The following is a 14848-nucleotide window of genomic DNA, read 5'->3' on the forward strand; positions in this document are numbered from 1 at the left end:
AATGAAGTGAAATAACTGATACGTTACCTCGTCAGTAAATGTAAAGAAATACCAGCCGAAATGCAGGACACTTTGTAACTGCAAGATTTTGATGAACAAGAGAAAGGAATCTCATAGTTAAGGCTGCCATAGCAACCTCTCCCCAGTACTCTTCTACATGCTGCAACATTGTTTCCTCTGGAGAATTTTTACAGAATCTTAAATATACTCATTGCTGAAAGGATTTCAATAAAGACCCAAACAACAGGGTCTGACTGAGTGGTGTGGAACAGCTACAGGCAGCGTTGCTGGCAGTACCATCTCTGGAGACTGGCAGGCTACATTTTAATTGACAAGAAAAGGTTTAGGTTTTGATTAGACAGCACTTGAGGGAGGCAACTTCATATTTATTTGCTTTTTTCTAACATCTCTTCTCTTCCAAAACTTGATTTTCCAATAAGTAATAGAAATTGTCACTTGATTTAGAGTCATAATACGAATTACTTTTAAAAAAATTACACAGCTCAGTGAGTCTGGATTCATGTCAGCAGCACTAAGTACCGCTAAAAGAGAGACTAATCTGAAAACTCATTCACCTGGAGGACATTACTGCTACTGAAGTGACAGAGAAGATGTGCACAGCACTTTACAGATGAATTTTAAAAAGGGAACATGCCCATAACATTTATAATCAAAGTGAAAGAATGGTGGATGCTGCACAAAATATGAGAAAGAGCAACATTATAAGTAAGGGATTGTAAGATACAGTTTTATTATACACGTCAGTTTCTTTTTTAATAATAATAGTGTTTGTTACTGTATGAGAGCAAGAACTGCAGTGACTGATACAGTTCCACAACTAGAAAAGAAATACTTGTGGCACCTTAGAGACTAACAAATTTATTTGAGCATAAGCTTTCGTGAGCTACTGCTCACTTGCATCCGATGAAGTGAGCTGTAGCTCACGAAAGCTTAAGCTCAAATAAATTTGTTAGTCTCTAAGGTGCCACAAGTACTACTTTTCTTTTTGCGAATACAGACTAACCAGCTGCTACTCTGAAACAAGTTCCACAACTGTTTCTGTTCTAATCACCATCTGCAGTTCATCAGCACTTTCTGAAACGTTCAGAGTTCGGAAGGACGTTTTCCAGGTCTGGGGTTTGCCCAAGAATGGATTTGTTGGAAAATTTGAAAAACATAGTTCAGGACATTTTTGTGCACAAGGACAAGCCAACCAAGCTGCACTCCAGAACTTTTGGTGCTCTACAGCAATGTCCACATGGGACCTTAGCGTGCAACAGGCTGGTGTGCTGTAGATTCACACCCTGCAGTAACATGTTGTGTAGACAAACCTTACGTGACTTGCCCTAGGTCACACAGGAAATATGTGGGGAAGCAAGGAATTGAACCTCGTCTCCTACCCCCAACCTAGTGGCATGCCCACCAGACCATCCTCCCCATCTCTTGCATGTCCTCACTTTTGGGAGTTTAACTTTGCAACCCTAATATTCTTTTAACATTGCTGTTTGTCTGAGGTTTAGAGGGAACGAAGATGGGAGTGGTAAAGCAATACATTTAAGAGGGTAAGGATGTCCTGCTCGTTAGTGGCCAAAAATGAGGAACTTGTAGACAAGAGTCAAAGGAACGGAGCTGTCATGGAGTTAAAAGATGGGAATGGGCTGAATGCCATTCACTATGAAAGTGATAGGTTTGAGTTTTACCACTGCAACTCATGCCTGACTCCGAGTAAACAACAAATCCTAAAGTATGCTTTCAGACCTGAGAATGCCTTTCCAAGACACAGTACAGGTTAAGAGGATGAGAAGGCTGCCCTGAGAAATAAGAAGAAAACCTTGATTATTTATTCATATTCTCATACAAAATTACTTCTACCGATATACAGTAGCAAGTGGGGCAGTCAAGTGTTTGAATACAAACAGCAGATTAAGTGGAATTAATTTCAGCAGCTCTCTTATTTTCATAATCTTCATGTTAAAGTATATTGATTTTTTCACCAGACTGGATAAATCAGGTCCCTCAGACAGAGCTTAGGTAAAAATGACAACCTAGGAGCATTTGTAATCTCATCAGAGATGAAAGTTTTCTTTAAAGCAGATATACCTAAATCAGAATCCTAGTGACCAAGCACTACAACTGACACAGGAGCAAGAACCAACTTTTCTGTTGAAAGGAAATGACATGAACAACTGAAACACAAGTATCAGGTTTTCCTGACTAGTCACCTGGGATTCCAGAATTTAGGAAACTACTTACTGGGTCATTGAAACTACTTCTGAACATTCCAGTTACATCCCAGGTAGAATGCGCATGCAGTGCTGCCAAATAACCTAGATATATCTTTCAATGAGAGACAGAGGCACAGTCATGAAAGGGTTAAAGGATGCTAAGCGTTCTGTTTCAAGTAAGAGAATTGTTACAGGCTGTATCTTTCTCCCATTTGCAGTCTACATGACAGACTGGCCTCCATAAAGAGAGCAGAGGGAATAGTTTGAGTTCCCAGGCAGCCCCAGTGTTTCTGACAATAGCCACCAGAATGAAAGAGAAGTAAGATTTTTCTCAGAACTGTAATTGCTCACTGAAAGGGCATGGAACTGATTTTCCAGCTTGCTGTCAATGCATGTGGAGAACTTTGTGGGCTACAAAGTCAATCACAGCTGGAGATGGTAGGTAATGCTGGGTAGTCCAAAATGATGCAATTAGGAAATGTAAACTCATGCGTTAAACAGTACTTATCACAGCTGGAGGTAACGACTGACACTAGCTCATATCCCTGGCCAAGCTCTAACCTGCTCAATAATTCTTCCTGGGATTTATCCCACCCTCAAAATGGGCTGAGGGATTTGTTCCTTTACAAGGGAATTGAAATGAACACTTCATTACAATGAGGGGGTGGGGTTTAATAAATTATTAAGCCCACTTAAGACTGTCTAGATCAATTTAAGGGGACAAACAGCAGCCATTGCCATTTAGATGAATTATGAAAGAACATATAAAGTTGATGGAACATGCTTGCTTTTTAGCTCATCCTGCTAAGCCTCAGCCAAAAAGGATTTTAGTCCAAGAGCACTCAAACTGAACAAGATTTATTTCTCAAGGTTTCTTCCTTTGTATGTAAAGATAAATAGCACTGCCAGTCTTTTTTAAGTCTGGAAGTTCATCTCAGAAAGGCTTTCTGCATTAGCAATAGTGAGTCGCCCATGAAAGGGGCAGAAATAGAAGGTGAGAAGATATCTGAAATTGTCACACCATCTGCTCTGATTCACAAGCCTGTACAGCATCCCTGATGCATGCTTCATGCCAGTCATCATCTCACCTTGCCAGCTCACAAGCTCTTCAACCCATGAAATTAGGCCAATGGCAAACATTTTCAGGTTTTAAAAAGGGAGCCCTTTTCTGTGACTGGCATTCATAGAAGAATCTGAAACCATTAACTGAGTTACTCAAACCAGTTAATTTTAATTTGATTTGATCACTTGAAAAGTATTGCCTAATTTAAAAAAAAAAAAACAACAACAACAACAAACTTTCCCCTCAACTATTCCCTTAGTAAAGATCTTTGATGCCAAGTTCAAGCAGAGATATAAACCCTCCTAACTCAAAGATATTCAGAACAAACACTGACACAACCCTCAACTATACCAATGCTAAAGACTCCTTCAATAAATGAGTATAGATAGTAAAAATATAAAGCGTATGAATACACACATTATGGAGTAGGTGCTCTTCTCAGTGCACGTGTGTTTAGCTTCTGTTGGTTCTATTGTATCAGCAGGGTAATATCACCAAATTATATTACATAAATAAGAAATATATATATAGTTAATCAACTTAAAAAACACAGCAATTTTCCTTGGACCCAATAAACTTTAGTACTTGCTGGCAAATTGAAATTTACATTTAGCAAATTCACCTGTTCCAATCACTTACCTTACTGCTTCACACAAAAATAAAAGGTTAAATTAAAAGGGAATTCACTGAATTAATAGAAATCTATAGAACACAACAGTACGTTCTGACAGAAGAAACAAATCTGGAAGGATTTGTAATCTTGTTACAGGTTAGCCCGACAATGAACTTTCACAATGTAGATTATAAACACATATTCTTGGTGTCTCGTCACAGGTTGCTGGGAAGGAGATGCTATTGTAAAAGGCACCTCAAGTATCCTGTTCTACCTCAACCCTGGGATACGGAATAGTGTAAAGTTGAAGACATTTAAAAAAAATGCAGACAGCTGCTAAATATCCAAAGTGAAAAACAACAGAAGGCAACAAATGTAAAGCCACAAATCCAGAGAATCCGGTCAGTTTCAAGGAGGATTCCTCAACAGAAATTTCTTAGTTCAGCAACATAATTCATTTTTCCCTTTTCCAGCCAGCACCAAGTGCAGTCAAACTTCAACTGTATCTTCAGTTGTGACTCAACAGAAAATATTGTACTTAAAAGCAGCAGAGAGAAAGCTGTGCAGCGATTGCTACTTCTACTCCTCCTCTTTGGCTGCTTCCTGCCTAAAGCTTTACGCATAACACCCTTCCCTCCCTCTCTCCCTCACACACCAACACTCCTTGACTTGAAATGATTCTTCATGTTATTATCCATTCAGAAGAAAATGGAAATTGATGGAACCAATCTGACAATAAACCAAATACACTGTTCTGGAATCATGAGAGCAGACAGCACAGCACAGTGGGCTGACACATACTGGAAAAGCTCTCAGGATGAGTCTATGGTAGCTCTGTAAAACTCTGTGTGGGGGGAGATATGGGGGCTGGGGATAACTACAATTACTTAATTGCAAGAACATTTTTCCCCCAGATTATTTTTTTTTTATTATTAGCAGCAGAATCTACTGTCCACCCACCCTAATTTAGCTGCAAGAGATGTCGTCACCCTTGGAAGGCAGCTCAGTCATAAAAATCATCTTACATCTTACAACAGAGGACTGTATCAATTCTATTAAAAGTCTGAGGAATTCAGGACTCAAAAGACATGCATGCATGTTGATCTCCTGCTTACAAAAATAAAAATCACTTTGTTAAAACACACACATGCACACAATAGAAAGGACATGGGGGTATAATATATACAACTATGATTTTCTTAATTTATTTTGAAACATCAAGACTTCTCTTCTGCTCATTCCTCACTATAGAATACCAAACCCTAACTTTGTGAGAAGCGAAGTACTTAATTTAAAAGGTCTTCCTCAGACACTGACTTTGCTCCCCGCTGGTCTATTCAAAACACTGCTGCTAAAATAACCTATCCAGCCTACTGTTCTAGCCATTAATCCTACTCTTCCAATTCTTCCACTGGATCTCCCTTCTCCACCACATCCACTGCAAGCTCATGTTTATACTTTTAGGTACTTCACATTAGTCCCTCCCTCTCTTGGTTCTGGTTCTCCATTGAGTGAGCAACTCTCTTCAGAGCTTGGTATATGGAGCAGGAGCTGTGCAGGTTTCCTCACTGCATTTCCGTTCTGATGGGGGAACAACTCACCTATGCAGCATCTGTAAAGTTCTTCACACACTAAATGGTGAAGTTTTCAAAGTGACTTAGGAGCTTTTGAAAATCTCAACCTTAGCCCCTCCTGTCTGCTCATCTTCTGTCTATCTACTTGGTCTTGAATCTTTTTATATATTCACCCACGCACCTAATTCTTTTAGCTATTCCAGCCTTGAGCATTTACTTCACCAATTCTTCCACAAGAACCTGTGTGCTTTCTTTCATTGTGCTCCTTATTGCATGGAATAACTACCCAGACTAAGCCATAAAGCCCTGCTCTGCCTTCTTCCAAGCCCAACATTTACACCTTACCTCATTGCCTACAGCAAAAATGTCAGCTTATCATGGTTGGATAGCTGGACAGCAGGGATTCCAGACAACATCTGTTTTATGAGAGTAAAATGAGATTCTGCAAATTTTGCACATAGCTGCTCAAAGTAGCCACATGTTCCTATCGCTGTTACCCATACCCTTCCTCTCCCATTGCCTCTGTTTGTTCTCACCTGCTGCATTTTGTAGGTGGGAATTTTGAGGCAGGAACCATGATGTTTCCTATGTATTTGTGAAGCACCAGGATAATAAGGCCCTGATCTGATTGAGGCCACTGAGTTACACTGTGATAGAAATGATTAATACTAAATGCACCGAATACTGTGCTATGACTTTCAGATGAAGCTCGAAGTCCATTTATCCATGGCTAAAACTACCTAGATGAGTAAATAAAATTAAATACAATCCAAGATTTCTATAGCATTAACCATCTTCAAAGCTCGGCACACAAATCCAGGACAGAATGAAAATGTTTTCCCAGGGGAACAAGACTACAGTAACTAACCTGAAAGTATCACAATTGAGCATAATTTTATCATTGACTATTAGAAAATCTGTCCAGCTCTTGGCAAACATTTGTAAGACGGAGCTTTTCAGCATGCATGTCATTTCTTATTTCTTAAGACTCCAGCATAGGGGACCCAGTGCTAGTATTGTATTGCCATTTAAATCAACCCAGGTTCAGTTCTGATTCAGTCTTCACTCCCTAGTTGGCAGGAGCTGTCAGCACTCAAGAGGCAATATGAGAGAAGCATAATGGAAGATGACAACAGCCTTTTGGTCAGGGTTTGAGAGCTCTGAAGGGAGTGGGATAACTGAAGAATGGTCTCTGCACCCTGAGCTTTCAAAGGTTAGCATATGAAATATAATTTCAGTGATGTTACATGGCTTAGGACTAGCTAATGGACAGTGGGCAGCTGCCACCAGTTAACATTAGAGGACAAGAGAGTCCTTCAATGACTGCAAGGTGCTGAGGAATGAAATGACAGCAAATACTGAGACTCTAATGAGAGTTCCAGGGAACAGAGACAGATGTGAAGCTCCAAACTGCAGACCGAAATCTTGAAACGTGGCTATGAAAAAATGGAAAAGAAGTTAACCAAGCAGCAGAAGAAACTATTCCTCCTTGAGAACCTGGGGAATGTGTCTGCCTAAAGCCTGGTTGGGTTTTTTATTTGTTGGAGGGTGTGCATTGGCAGAAATAATACTTTCCACATAAGGCCAGACAGCTGCAACTCAGATCTGACTAAACAGCCCAGGAGACAGCATGGACTTGACATCCAGGGTACTGTATTCAGTTATCAAGGTTCACTGCAGTCAGTTATTTACCTTCCTGCCGAAAAATTAAATTTCTACTTACTTTAAATATCTTTTTTTTAAAAAAAAAATTCACTGCTGGACTAAAATTAAAACTTGAGCCAGTAGGGAATTATTAAAACTGATAAAACTGAATTGAGAAATAGAGGCGAAATGCTTTGATGTGTATTCAGTTTATATTATTCTATTTTTAAAAAATGTCTTATCTTTCCATGTCATTCCGGCTTCCTGTAGAGTAAAGCACTGAATTACTGATAAAATTGTAAAGTAAGCAATTCCTCCACCTAATAACGTACTGAAGCGAAGGTTGTAGATGATCCAGCAGTACAAGCATTCAGGTTTATCCTCTTCTCCACAGCCATAAGGAGACCATCTATCAGTGGTACCAGGGCCACAACCTAGTCTGAAGCCTGACCAAAAAAGGCTTGAATTGCTGGAGCTTGGTAATTACCTCCACAATGACTGCACAAGAAAAAAGGGAGGATCACTACAGAGGTTTGCAGTCATTTGCATGATCACAACCAAGGTGACATGGCTGCAGACTCTGCTTTTGTGAGCTGCAGAACTAGAACACATCCTTTCTTCTCACAATTGATTTTAAATAAGTCATCAATGCTCCCCGTTTTCCATTACAACCACTCAATAGCACCACAATAACCTCTTGCTGTAAGCATCTCAGAGATATCTTCAAATGAAAGAATAAGCCTCCTTTTCAAGCAGCATACGAAGCATCAATTCCTTTTTTTATCCAGGAAACAGGGATGGATGCAGCATCAGTGTGCGGGCAGAAAAAGGAATATAAGGTATATGTACATATCATACATATTGGACATATAGGAAACAGACACGCTGGCCACGCTTGACTTTGAAGCTTTAGTTCAGGGGTTCTCAAACTGGGGGTTGTGATCCCTTACAGGGTCGCAAGGTTATTACACAGGGGGTCGTGAGCTGTCAGCCTCCACCCCAAACTCCACTTCACCTCCAGCATTTGCACTACAATCATATGTCCAGTTATCTTAGACCAAGAAAACCCTCCAGCACACAGAAAACTCTGAAAACCACAGCTCAGCCTCCCTGAGCCACCAGCAGGAACAGCCGGCCATCTCTATTGCTCTTCCCCTGGGGCTCCAGTCATCCTGCCAATGGCCCCAGAACTCTCCCCTCCTAGCTGGCCTGTTACTGTCCAGTCAGCAGACTGACCCTCAGCAGATTCGTCACACTGCCCTCTGATAACCTGTTAGCATTCAGCCATTTCATTGCAATACTTTTGCCTGCTGGGGTGCTTGCAGTCCAGTAGCAGTTATAAAATTGCTGCTTAAATTACAATCAGTTTACTTGGCTTATAGAATCATAGAAATGTCAGAGCTCGAGAGGCCGTCTAGTCCAGCCCCCTGCACTGAGGCAGGACCAAGTAAATCTAGACCATGCCTGACAGGTGTTTGTCCAATCTGTCCTTAAAGCCCCAAGCAACAGTAGCTGGGTCAATGGAAGCATTCTTCCCGCAACCTAGCTATGTCTGCACCCATCACTGTTTCACACCCCTGAGCACTCTAGCTATGTCAACTTACATTTTAAGCATAGATCAGGCCTCAGGGATAGTCTGTGAGAAGCTCCTTAAGAGCCCGAGACACAAACAGTCCAATTAAAAATGAAGTTTAAATGAGAGAGAAAAAATCAGATTAAAACAAAAGAAACTGTCTCCATGTCGTACCTAGTCCGACACTCTGCAAAAGCTAGGTGAGATAGGTATGATTTAAGATTAGTAACAGGAGATGCTTATCTTCTATATCCCTTCTGAGCTTTGCAGCCTGTCCATGAGACAGCTTCTGGTTTGGGGTCTTCTTTGGGGTCCCCTTAGTTGTACCATTTAGGTTACTATGACGTGCCCTCCAGTTCTGCCCCTAATATGGCATAACAAGTTTCAAAGCATTCTGCCCGGGCACATGGATCTTACAGCACTTAGAAAAATCAGATCTGAAGAGAAACTCTGCTACAACCTTAATTAGTGTTACTGCTGCTGTTTCCCCCATAACACAGTGATCATCCTTCAAGTCAACAGTTATTACACTTAACCTCTCTTTATCCCTTATAACAACAATCAGTGTCAGAAATACTTAAACTCTACTGCAACGAGCAAGCTGACTTTTTAAAGCATAACCACTATATTCATCTAAAGTCTGGCACCCTGACATTAAGGAAGTATAAAATGTTTTCTTGAAAGTGGGCATATATTGTCTTATGTACTACAACCCATGAACTCTTTTATTAACTGAAGCAAAACCGAGTAGATTGGAAGATTTTCTTTTGAGACTTGTTAATTACCTCACTTTTTCATATTTTAGTTCCAATACTAATTTAGAAATAAATATTTTGAACTTGTTAAGATTGTAGGCTGGGAGAGTATACAAATATGAGAAAGTAGCTTTGCCTGTAGTGGGAGGCTGTCTTCCTGAATTACAAAAATATTCTGGGTTTAAGTACCCACAAGTCATCATGGTACCATATAAAGACTTCATTTCCAGGAATTTTGTCAAAAGCTAGGGTGTCAAGAGAAATTCAGCATGTAACGCTTATTCCGCTCATAGGCAGCAGCAAAAACAACAGAAATAAGGTGCCAGGTGCTGTCCAGAACATAAAGGAAGATATTGTCCAAGCTTGACTATTAAGTGTAAATCGTGGATAGAGTGAAGAAGCCAGGAAGAGGTAGAAGACAAAAAAAGAGCAGAAATACAGGGTGTAGCATAGTTTTGCAAAGACTTGAAGGTTTTTGCCAGTGAAAGGATTATAGGAAGCATGTGACTTGGCCAGAGCAGCAGACAAAGACCAAGACACAATAAAGCAGTTTTTGACTCATCCAGGTTGGACTATTAAGTCATTACATCTGGAGCTAGATCCCAACTAAAGCTCTGGAATGGATATACAAAGCCTGCACAAGATAAATGTACAATCCCCTTCTGTGATGAGACATAACAGCTACAATCATCCAGTACACCAGCTAAGTGGCAAAGAGTCCTTTGGCATCTTATAGACTAATAGATTTATTGAAGCATAAGCTTTCGTGGGTGAATACCCACTTCGTCAGATGCATGTAGTGGAAATTTCCAGAGGCAGGTAAAAATATGCAAGCCAGAATCAGGCTAGGGATAATGAGGTTAGTTCAATCAGGGAGGATTAGGCCCTCTTCTAGCAGTTGAGGTGTGAACACCAAGGGAGGAGAAACTGCTTTTGTAGTTGGCGAGCCATTCACAGTTTTGTTTAATCCTGAGCTCTTGGTGTCAAATTTGCAAATGAACTGAAGCTCAGCAGTTTCTCTTTGATGTCTGGTCCTGAAGTTTTTTTTGCTACAGGATGGCTACCTTTAAATCTGCTAGTGTGTGTCCAGGGAGATTGAAGTGTTCTCCTACAGGTTTTTGTATATTGCCATTCCTAATATCTGATTTGTGTCCATTTATCCTTTTACGTAGGGACTGTCTGGTTTGGCCGACGTACATGGCAGAGGGGCATTGCTGGCACATGATGGTGTAGATTACATCGGTGGATGTGCAGGTGAACAAACCAGTGATGGTGTGGCTGATCTGGTTAGGACTGTGAATGTCCCACAAGTTTCAGAGTGGCAGCCGTGTTAGTCTGTATCAGCAGAAAGAATGAGGAGTCCTTGTCGGACCTTAGAGACTAAGGAATTTATTTGGGCATAAGATTTCGTGGGCTAAACCCCACTTCATTGGATGCATGCAATGGAAAATACATCTATATATCTTCCTACTGTGTGTGCGCGCGCGCACGCGCGCATGCACACACACACACAAACCTGTCACCATGCAAGGCACTGAATTTAGTTGTATGAAGTGGAAATCTATTAACTTTATGGAAAAACTCATACAGATACAGACAGACAGACATCTTCCTTTCCAAATGCAAACAGATGGACATCATACCAAAAGGACTGAAGGTAAGAAATCCATTACAGTCTACATACCACACAGACTATGCTGAGAGATTGTGCCACACACACTCAAAGAAACTGCGGAACCACCTGATCAGCATCCTCTACAGCATACAGAGAAAGATTAAGAATGAGTTCTCAAAACTGGATACTCTCATAAAAAGCCAACCTTCCACACAAAATTCCTTGTGGCTGGACTTTACAAAAACTAGACAAGCCATTTACAACACACACTTTGCTTCTCTACAAAGGAAAAAGGTCACTAAACTATCTAAACTACTACATGCCACAAGAGACCACAATAGTGGTTCCCTTAACTCACACATCAATATTGTTAATTCATCCAGCTATACTCTTTGCCCGGCAGAAGAGTCTGTCCTATTGCAGGGTCTCTCCTTCTGCCCCTCCACCCCCACGAACATGATAGCTCTGTGGTGACCTGGAATCCTACTTTCGATGTCTCCGACTCAAGGAATATTTCCAGCAGACTTCTGAACAGCACACTAATCCACAGAAACCTTCCTACCAACAGTACAAAGAACGATTCTGGGTGGACTCCTCATGAAGGTCAAAACAACAGACTGGACTTCTACATAGAGTGCTTCCGCCGACGTGCATGGGCTGAAATTGTGGAAAAGCAGCATCACGTGCCCCATAACCTCAGCCGTGCAGAACACAATGACTTCAACAGCCTCAGGAACAACTCTCAGGTTTCAGAGTAGCAGCCGTGTTAGTCTGTATTCGCAAAAAGAAAAGGAGTACTTGTGACACCTTAGAGACTAACAAATTTATTTGAGCATAAGCTTTCGTGAGCTACAGCTCACTTCATCGGATGCATTTGGTGGAAAAAACAGAGGAGAGATTTATATACACACACAGAGAACATGAAACAATGGGTTTATCATACACACTGTAAGGAGAGTGATCACTTAAGATAAGCCATCACCAGCAGCCGGGGGGGGGGGGGGGGGAGGAGGAAAACCTTTCATGGTGACAAGCAAGGTAGGCTAATTCCAGCAGTTAACAAGAATATCAGAGGAACAGTGAGGGGTGGGGTGGGGGGGGGAGAAATACCATGGGGAAATAGTTTTATTTTGTGTAATGACTCATCCATTCCCAGTCTCTATTCAAACCGAAGTTAATTGTATCCAGTTTGCAAATTAATTCCAATTCAGCAGTCTCTCCTTGGAGTCTGTTTCTGAAGCTTTTTTGTTGAAGTATAGCCACTCTTAGGTCTGTGATCGAGTGACCAGAGAGATTGACGTGTTCTCCAACTGCTTTTTGAAAGTTATAATTCTTGACGTCTGATTTGTGTCCATTCATTCTTTTACGTAGAGACTGTCCAGTTTGGCCAATGTACATGGCAGAGGGGCATTGCTGGCACATGATGGCATATTTCACATTGGTAGATGCGCAGGTGAACGAGCCTCTGATAGTGTGGCTGATGTGATTAGGTCCTATGATGGTGTCCCCTGAATAGATGGAAATGGGCCATCCTGATTATCACTACAGAAGTTTTTTTTTCCTCCTGCTGATAATAGCCCACCTTAATTAATTAGTCTTGTTATAGTTGGTATGGTAACACCCATTTTTCATGTTCTCTGTGTATATACATCTTCCTACTGTATTTTCCACTGCATGCATCCGATGAAGTGGGTTTTAGCCCTCAAAAGCTTATGTCCAAATAAATGATAAGGCACTCAGCACTGCACAAGACAGAAAATGAAGACTGATTTTACAAACTAAAGAGAAATGGAGAACATGTGGCACACAGGAACCCCAGCAGAAGAAATGAACTAGAATGGTGTATATAGGTACAGAACGTTTTGCTGATTCTGTGCGTTTTAGGTGAGAACAGAACACAAAGGTGGGTGCTCAGTGAAAAAGAACAAGGAGTGCATTCCATGAACTGGGGATAGTGAGGAGCAGACATAGAAAGAGGGAGCTACTGTAGCTGTGCCACTGTAACCGCATCACATAGAGACAGACTACAGAGACTGAAAGGGTTTTTCCATCCCTGTAGGAACTCCACCTCCCAGTGCAATGGTAGCATGGTCAATAGAAGCATTCTTCAGTCTACCTACCTGCATCTACACCAGAGATTAGGTCAGCATAGCTACAGTGCTCAGGGGTGTGGATTATTTACACCCATAAGCCACACAGCCACATTGACCTAAGTTTTAAATGTAGACCAGGCCTAAATGGTTTCTCTGTTCATTTGTACAACAGGGTGATCTAGAGTGCACATTTTAAGACTACTATAGCTTTGGGCTCAAACACGGTAATCATCTTTTCTATAGAATTATACTCTCCATAAAATTATTCCATCCAAGAAGACAGACACCAGTTGGTTAAAGATAACTGAATAACCTCTAGAGATTCATATGTGAAGTACACACATGCACATTTCTCTTCATCGCTTTCTCTGGAGATCTTGTTAACATGTGCGCCACACAGAGATGAGGTACTGCGTCTCATTATAACTGACAGCACCAAGTCCCACTATCAAATAATTGTGAAGCCAGACACAGCTTTTACACTTTCAGTAAAAAGAAAAGGAGTACTTGTGGCACCTTAGAGACTAACAAATTTATTAGAGCATAAGCTTTCGTGAGCTACAGCTCACTTCATCGGATGCATTTGGTGGAAAAAACAGAGGAGAGATTTATATACACACACACAGAGAACATGAAACAATGGGTTTATCATACACACTGTAAGGAGAGTGATCACTTAAAATAAGCCATCACCAACAGCAGGGGGGGGGAAGGAGGAAAACCTTTCATGGTGACAAGCAGGTAGAGCCAGAAGAGTACCCAGAAGTCACCTACTATAGGACAGGCCCAACAAAGAAAACAACAGAACGCCACTAGCCATCACCTTCAGCCCCCAACTAAAACCTCTCCAACGCATCATCAAGGATCTACAACCTATCCTGAAGGACGAGCCATCGCTCTCTCAGATCTTGGGAGACAGACCAGTCCTTGCTTACAGACAGCCCCCCAATCTGAAGCAAATACTCACCAGCAACCACACACCACACAACAGAACCACTAACCCAGGAACCTATCCTTGCAACAAAGCCCGTTGCCAACTCTGTCCACATATCTATTCAGGGGATACCATCATAGGGCCTAATCACATCAGCCACACTATCAGAGGCTCGTTCACCTGCGCATCTACCAATGTGATATATGCCATCATGTGCCAGCAATGCCCCTCTGCCATGTACATTGGCCAAACTGGACAGTCTCTACGTAAAAGAATGAATGGACACAAATCAGACGTCAAGAATTATAACATTCAAAAACCAGTTGGAGAACACTTCAATCTCTCTGGTCACTCGATCACAGACCTAAGAGTGGCTATACTTCAACAAAAAAGCTTCAAAAACAGACTCCAACGAGAGACTGCTGAATTGGAATTAATTTGCAAACTGGATACAATTAACTTAGGCTTGAATAGAGACTGGGAATGGATGAGTCATTACACAAAGTAAAACTATTTCCCCATGGTATTTCTCCCTCCCACCCCACCCCCCACTGTTCCTCTGATATTCTTGTTAACTGCTGGAATTAGCCTACCTGCTTGTCACCATGAAAGGTTTTCCTCCTTCCCCCCCCTGCTGTTGGTGATGGCTTATTTTAAGTGATCACTCTCCTTACAGTGTGTATGATAAACCCATTGTTTCATGTTCTCTGTGTGTGTGTATATAAATCTCTCCTCTGTTTTTTCCACCAAATGCATCCG

General features: G+C 41.3%; 1 protein-coding gene across 10 annotated transcripts in view; it reads right to left on the minus strand.

Moving 5' to 3' along the window:
* UNC13B (unc-13 homolog B) overlaps nucleotides 1-14848 on the minus strand; it is a 389750-nt gene that overhangs the window by 184851 nt on the left and 190051 nt on the right. Inside the window, exon 1 of one of the 10 annotated variants that reach the window (XM_038403957.2) lies at nucleotides 3928-4382. The exons of 8 other annotated variants lie outside the window; for them this stretch is intronic. The gene's annotated coding sequence lies outside the window, so the exon portion shown is untranslated. Of the gene's footprint in view, nucleotides 1-3927; nucleotides 4383-14848 lie in introns of those variants that run through there. One more of the 10 variants, XM_043514554.1, reaches the window with a different exon arrangement.

The sequence above is a fragment of the Dermochelys coriacea genome, chromosome 5 (genome assembly GCF_009764565.3).
Source record: "Dermochelys coriacea isolate rDerCor1 chromosome 5, rDerCor1.pri.v4, whole genome shotgun sequence".
Lineage (NCBI taxonomy): Eukaryota > Metazoa > Chordata > Testudines > Dermochelyidae > Dermochelys > Dermochelys coriacea.